Source organism: Elephantulus edwardii, unplaced genomic scaffold, assembly GCF_000299155.1.
Source record: "Elephantulus edwardii isolate Elephantulus edwardi_28Jun2011 unplaced genomic scaffold, EleEdw1.0 scaffold00184, whole genome shotgun sequence".
Taxonomy (NCBI): Eukaryota; Metazoa; Chordata; class Mammalia; order Macroscelidea; family Macroscelididae; genus Elephantulus; species Elephantulus edwardii.
The window spans coordinates 2,931,634-2,938,093 of NW_006399934.1; positions in this window are offsets into that span (position 1 = coordinate 2,931,634).

Consider the following 6,460-nt stretch of genomic DNA (forward strand, 5'->3'; position numbering starts at 1 on the left):
ATCTATAGCCTTGGAACCCTATCGAGCAGTTCTCCTTTGTACTATAGGTTTGCTATGATTCAAAGTCAACTCAAAGACAATGGTTTTTGTGATGTCTCTTTTTTGAGGGGAGTGGGGGGAATGGAGGGACAGATGTGAGAAACTGTGAGTGGTAGAAGGTGCAGCAACTTTCATTGCTGTGAATTCACAAGGAAAAGCTAATTTTGTCTAGAGGGTTCTGTCCAGGGTGGAAGCCCTCTTACTGCCTGTGGATGTGGAGCAATTCTTTCTTCCAAGCATCTTACAACCTTTAGTATTAGAAAGTTCCCTCCCTGAATTCATGAAAGTTATACATGTAGCTCTTCTGATTAAAAGTTCTCAAGACTCTCAGGCTTCATACTAGGTGTATGTCACACAAGCTTTTTTATTTTCCCATTCCCCCCCCCTTTTTTTATAATTTAGGTTGTTTATTTTTCATTTCAATGAACATCTACAGAGATTTTGGGATTCCATTCATTCATTGTTGCACCCTTCTCCCCGCACAAACCTTTGAAGGTTAAACCTGAGCAGGTCATCTTTCCTGGCGAAAACAAAGCTTTCTCCATGCTTTTAAATGGAGTCCCCTAAGAAGACGTGTCAGTTAGCACCTTTGATAGAATTCCCAGGTCTGGAGCAGGTGCAAATGCCCCAAGAATTGTGAATTTAATGAACATGTCCCCTCCCACCACACATGTAATTGCAACTTCTCCACAAGGCATGCTCTGTGCCCTTAAGGGGAATCTAAATACTGGCTCGTCCTTCTCATCTCCCAATTTAATTCTCCTGACATCTAGCATAAGTACTGGGAACATAGAAGTACTGCTTGGCAAAAAGAACTAGAAATTAGAAACAGACATACATGAGGTCTCCAGATTTTATTGTGGAATTTTTAGGTATCATGTTGCCTGTGACTGGAAAATTCAACTCAGAGCTAGAAACACCCACTCATGTATACACATAGGTTCTCACTGTCATATATATTGAACATATTTTTCTTAGCTCAATGACCAATATATCCTCTTCTCTCCAGTGATGGTGAAAGCAATAGAGAAAGAGAGGCAATATCCTCCTCAGGGCTATCAGACCCAAACAAAGCTTCAAGGGCACTCCTGGGGTGTAAATGAAAGGAAGCTCAGATCTTTGGTGTCAGAAGCGGCTTCAGTAGCTATTTCCTGGGCTCTCAGGGCTGGTTGCATCTCCCACTCATTTCCATGGCTGCAGAAGATGCTGGTCTTCTGGAGAGCAATGCTGGCCTGTAGTGAACGGCATTATTCCCACAGGGAGAAGGGTCAACACTGGGACCATGGGGGTGGTAAAGAGCTGGGTTGAAGACATTCCTCAGCGAGCAGTTTCTCTGAAAAAAAGAAGGGTGCATAATTTCAGAGCTGTCCTTTCCTCTCCTAAGCCTTTTCCCCCAGGGACTCCTTCTAGAATCTTACCTCATTACAACTATCTCCCTTATTTATTATGCTTCCCTCCAGCTTTTATCCTTTCCTATAACTCAGTCTCACCAAGTTGTGCCAAGAAATCTGGAGAACAACCACTTGGCCAACTGACTGGAAGAGATCTATATTTGTTCCCATTCCAAAGAAAGGTGACCCAACTGAGTGTGGAAACTACAGAACAGTGTCATTGATTTCACATACAAGCAAGATTCTACTGAAGATCATCCAAAAACGATTAGAACAGCACATCAGCAGAGAACTGCCGGAAGTCCAGGCTGGGTTTAAAAGGGGTCGTGGTACTAGGGATATTGTTGCTGATGTTAGATGGATCTTGGCTGAAAGCAGAGAATACCAGAAGAATGTCTATCTGTGTTTCATTGATTATGCAAAGGCATTTGACTGTGTGGATCATAACAAACTGTGGCTGACTCTGAGAAGAATGGGAATCCCAGAACATTTAATTGTGCTAATGCGAAACCTGTACTTGGATCAAGAGGCAGTAGTCAGAACAGAGCAGGGTAACACTGCATGGTTCAAAATTGGGAAGGATGTACGCCAGGGATGCATCCTGTCTCCATACGTTTTCAACATGTATGCAGAGCAGATTATCCTAGAAGCTGGGCTCTATGAGGAGAATTGTGGCATCAGGATTGGTGGAAGATCTATTAACAATCTGCGTTATGCAGATGACACAACCCTGCTTGCTGAAACTGAGGAGGACCTCATGCACTTGCTGCGAAGGGTCAAGGACTGCAGCCTTCAGTATGGACTGAGGCTTAATGTCAAGAAGACAAAGATTCTCGCCACTGGACCAATTGGCAGTGTCAGGATGGATGACGAAGAGATTGAGAGTGTTCACAGCTTCAGTTTGCTCGGCTCCACAGTCAACACTCTTGGCACCAGCAGTCAGGAAATCAAAAAGCGTATCGCGATGGGAAAGTCTGCTGTTAGGAACCTCTCAAAGGTACTCAGGAGCAACAGTGTCTCTCTGGAGACTAAGGTGCGCCTGATACAGGCCATGGTATTTGCAATTGCTTGTTATGCATCAGAGAGTTGGACAATGACTAGGGAGGACAGAAGGAGAATGGATGCTTTTGAGCTGTGGTGCTGGAGAAGGGTACTGAATGTACCATGGACTGCCAGGAAAACAAACAGATTCATCTTGGAGAGGATTAAACCAAGCTACTCCTTGGAGGCAAGGATTCTGGGGCTTCGTCTGACATACTTTGGACATGTTGCCAGGAGGGACGGGTCCTTGGAGAGGGACATCATGCTTGGGAGGGTGGAGGGACAGCGCAGGAGGGGAAGACCCTCTATGAGATGGATCGATTCAGTGACTGGGGCAATCGGGATGGGTGTGTCAGACGCAGTGTGGTTGGTGCAGGATAGAGCAGGGTTTAGGGCTGTTGTGCATAGGGTCACTATGAGTCGGAAACGACTCGACGGCACATAACAACAACAACAACATAACTCAGTCATTTCTTCCGCTTTTAACATGCAATTTCTCTTTGTTGCCCCTGCTTTTAACTTGCAACTTCTCTTTTGCAAATGTTTTCTGATCTCTCTTTTCTATCCTACTCTTCACACCCATTTTACATAAGTCACTTCTGCTCCTTCCCACAGGTACCATCCACAAATTAGAAACTTACCACACAGATGAAGAGCCCAATAATAAGTCCTATGACCATCACAACTGGGAACAGTGTGATGAGGAAGATTTCCCATGGCTCCAGGGACCCACTAGGCTTCACATCTTTAATGGGAGTAGAAGAACTTGTGGTTATCGTCTTGGAAGTTGTGTGGGTTCCAGCAGGTGTGCCAGAGCCACTAGAGCTTCCACTTGACCCAGTGGTTGGTGCTGAAGTGCTGGTCCCACTGGAGGTTCCACTTGACCCAGTGGTGGTGGCTAAAGTGCTGGCCCCACTGGAGGTTCCACTTGACCCAGGGGTGGTGGATAATGTGCTGGTCTCACTGGGGATTCCACTTGACCCTGTGGTTGGTGCTGAAGTGCTGGTCCCACTGGAGGTTCCACTTGACCCAGGGGTGGTGGATAATGTGCTGGTCTCACTGGAGGTTCCACTTGACCCAGGGGTGGTGAATAATGTGCTGGTCTCACTGGAGGTTCCACTTGACCCAGTGGTGGAGGCTGACGTGCTGGTCCCACTGGAGGTTCCCCTTGACCCAGTGGTGGTGGCTGAAGTGCTGGTCCCACTGGAGGTTCCACTTGACCCTGTGATGGCCAATATACTAGTCCCACCAGAGGTTGTGCTAGATCCAGTGTTGGTTGTTTCAGTAGTCCCACTAGAGGTTCCACTTAACCCACTGACAGCTGAAGTGCTAATCCCTCCAGAGGTTGTGCTAGATTCAGTGCTAGCTGATGTGATAGTTCCACTGGAGGTTCCACTTGACCAAGTGATGGCTGAAGTACTTGTCCCACCAGAGCTTGTCCCAGTTGTGTTGGCTGGTGTGGTAGTCCCACTTGAAGTTATACCTGGTGATAATCACAAATACTGATAAATATACATTGAACATATACACTTTGTGATCCGTGCTTTAAATCTACTTCTTATTATGTGCCATCAAATTGAGTGCAGCTCATAGCAACCACAGATCTGAGCCCTGTCCTATCCTGTGCCATCCTCACCATCTCTGACACACGTAAGCCCATCACTGTGTCAATCCATCTCACTGAGGGTCTTCTCTTCTTTTGCTGATCCTCTACTTCTCCGAGCATGATCTCTCTTTCCAAGGAATGCCTCTCCTAACAACATGCCCAAAGTATGTGAGACAAAGCTTTGCCATCCTTGCTTTCAAGGAGTATTCTGGCTGCCCTTTTTCCAAGATATATCTGTTTGTTCTTTTGGCATAGGATATATATATCAGGCACATCTTAGTCTTCAAACTAACAGCCACCCCCTCCCAAAATCTACTTAGTCCTCATTAAAACACTATGACATAGAAACCACTAAGACGATTAAAAGGAGCTCTGATGGAGTAGTGCACAATTCACTGTGCTGCCAACCTAAAGATCGATGGTTCAAATGCACCAACAGCTTTGTTCAGATAGTCTCCTCCACAAAGGTTTAGAGACTCAGAAACCTGAGGTAGGGTCATCATGTGTGAATAAACGCTACTACATGGCACTGGGTTAAGTTTTAAGATGATGAAGTTGAGGCTTAGCAATAGGAAGATACTGGTAAATAGTAGGATAAGAACCACAATCTGTGCTGTTGAATGTGCAAGTTTAACTACTGTGAGTCATCCTTCTATCCACATCAGGGGCTATTTCACTGAAAGAGAAACTCATTCTATTTTCTGTTATACAATATTTGATAAAAAATGTGTAAAAATAGAATTAAAAGATGCAGGTGGACCTAGTGTATATTAATGAATGCATTCTAAAAGAACAATTGTTCTTTTCCTTTTGGGCAATGTTTTTCAGAATGGTAGACAACACTTGCTTCAGAATCACCTTAAGGCCTTGTTGAAAAGAAATATTCTTAATTGCCACTCCAGGATGTTCCTTAGAGGCAAGGATGGTGAAACCTTGTTTCACATTCCTGAGACATGTTGTCAGCAAGCACCAGTCTTTGGAAAAAGACACCATTCTGGGAAATGTCAATAAAAGAGAGGGAGACCATCAACAAGAAGGGCTGACACAGTGACTGCAACGATGGGCTTGAGAATGGAAGATATTGTGAGGCCAGGTTAGTACAGGGTAGAATTTCAATCTGTTGTTGATGGCATTGTTATGGATTTTAGTCACTTTGATGGCATTGCAAACCTGATATCACTCTGGACTAAATGAATTTGTTTGAGGCAGAGCCCAGGTATCTTTGCTTCAATAAAGAACCAGATGATTCTATGTGAACTGTAGTTCCAGGAACTCCTGAACACTATGGCAATGACTGTAGAAAAACAAGTTATATGTATGCTAAATGCATAAAAACTCCCAGGATTAAGTAGTGAAAAGCAAAGTCTATAGATAAAACGAAGTTTCTCAAATCACTTGAAGGCTCATTTGGAATTAAGAGTGTGTCTGTTTTAGACACATGAAAAAATGCTCACAATCACTGGCAATAAGAGAGATGCAAATCAAAACCCCCATAAGATACCATCTCACTCCGGTAGCAGTGGCAAAGTTTAACAAAGTAGCAAGTAATAAATGTTGGAGAGGATATGGCGAGATAGGAACTCATACATTGTTGGTGGGCTTGTACAATGATGCAACCATTCTGGAAGGCACATTGTTGGTGGGATTGTACAATGATGCAATCATTCTGGAAGGCAGTTTAGTGTTTTCTCAAAAAGCTGAATATAGAAATTCCATATGACCCAGCTATTCCACTGCTTGGAATATACCTTGAGAAAATGAGAACTGAGACTCAAACGGAGACTTGCACGCCAATGTTCATCATAACATCATTCACCATAGAAAGAACATGGAAACAGCCCAGATGCCCAACCACAATCAAATGGATTGAGAAATTATGGTACATTCACAGAATGGAATATTATGCAGCACACAGAAGCAATGATTTTGTAAATTACTATCTAACTTGAGAAGGACTAGAGAGCATTATGCTGAGTGAGCTAGCTCAGTCCCACAAGGACAAATACTGTATAAGACCATTATTGTAGAATGAGTATGAAGATCCAAGGTGGGAGGAGGAAGGTGGAAGCAGAGGGGTGAGGATGGGTGGTGTGTGAGTGTTTTAATCATAGAGTCACACAATTTGATGGGTGGAGATGGTAAAGGAAATGGGAAAGATTTGGTGTGAAAAATAATGTAGTTGAACTTTGTAAAGAAATCAGTATAAAATAAAATAAAATTTTAAAGAGGGGGGGAAAGAGTGTGTTTCTTTTCTGCCCCTCATTACATGGAGGACTAAGCCGCTCAGCCTCCCCAAATTCTGTAGTTTCTTATTTCATTTGTGGTTACATTTTCCTCCCTACCCCACCCCCAACTTTTCTGTAAACTTTTATTAAAATATCAA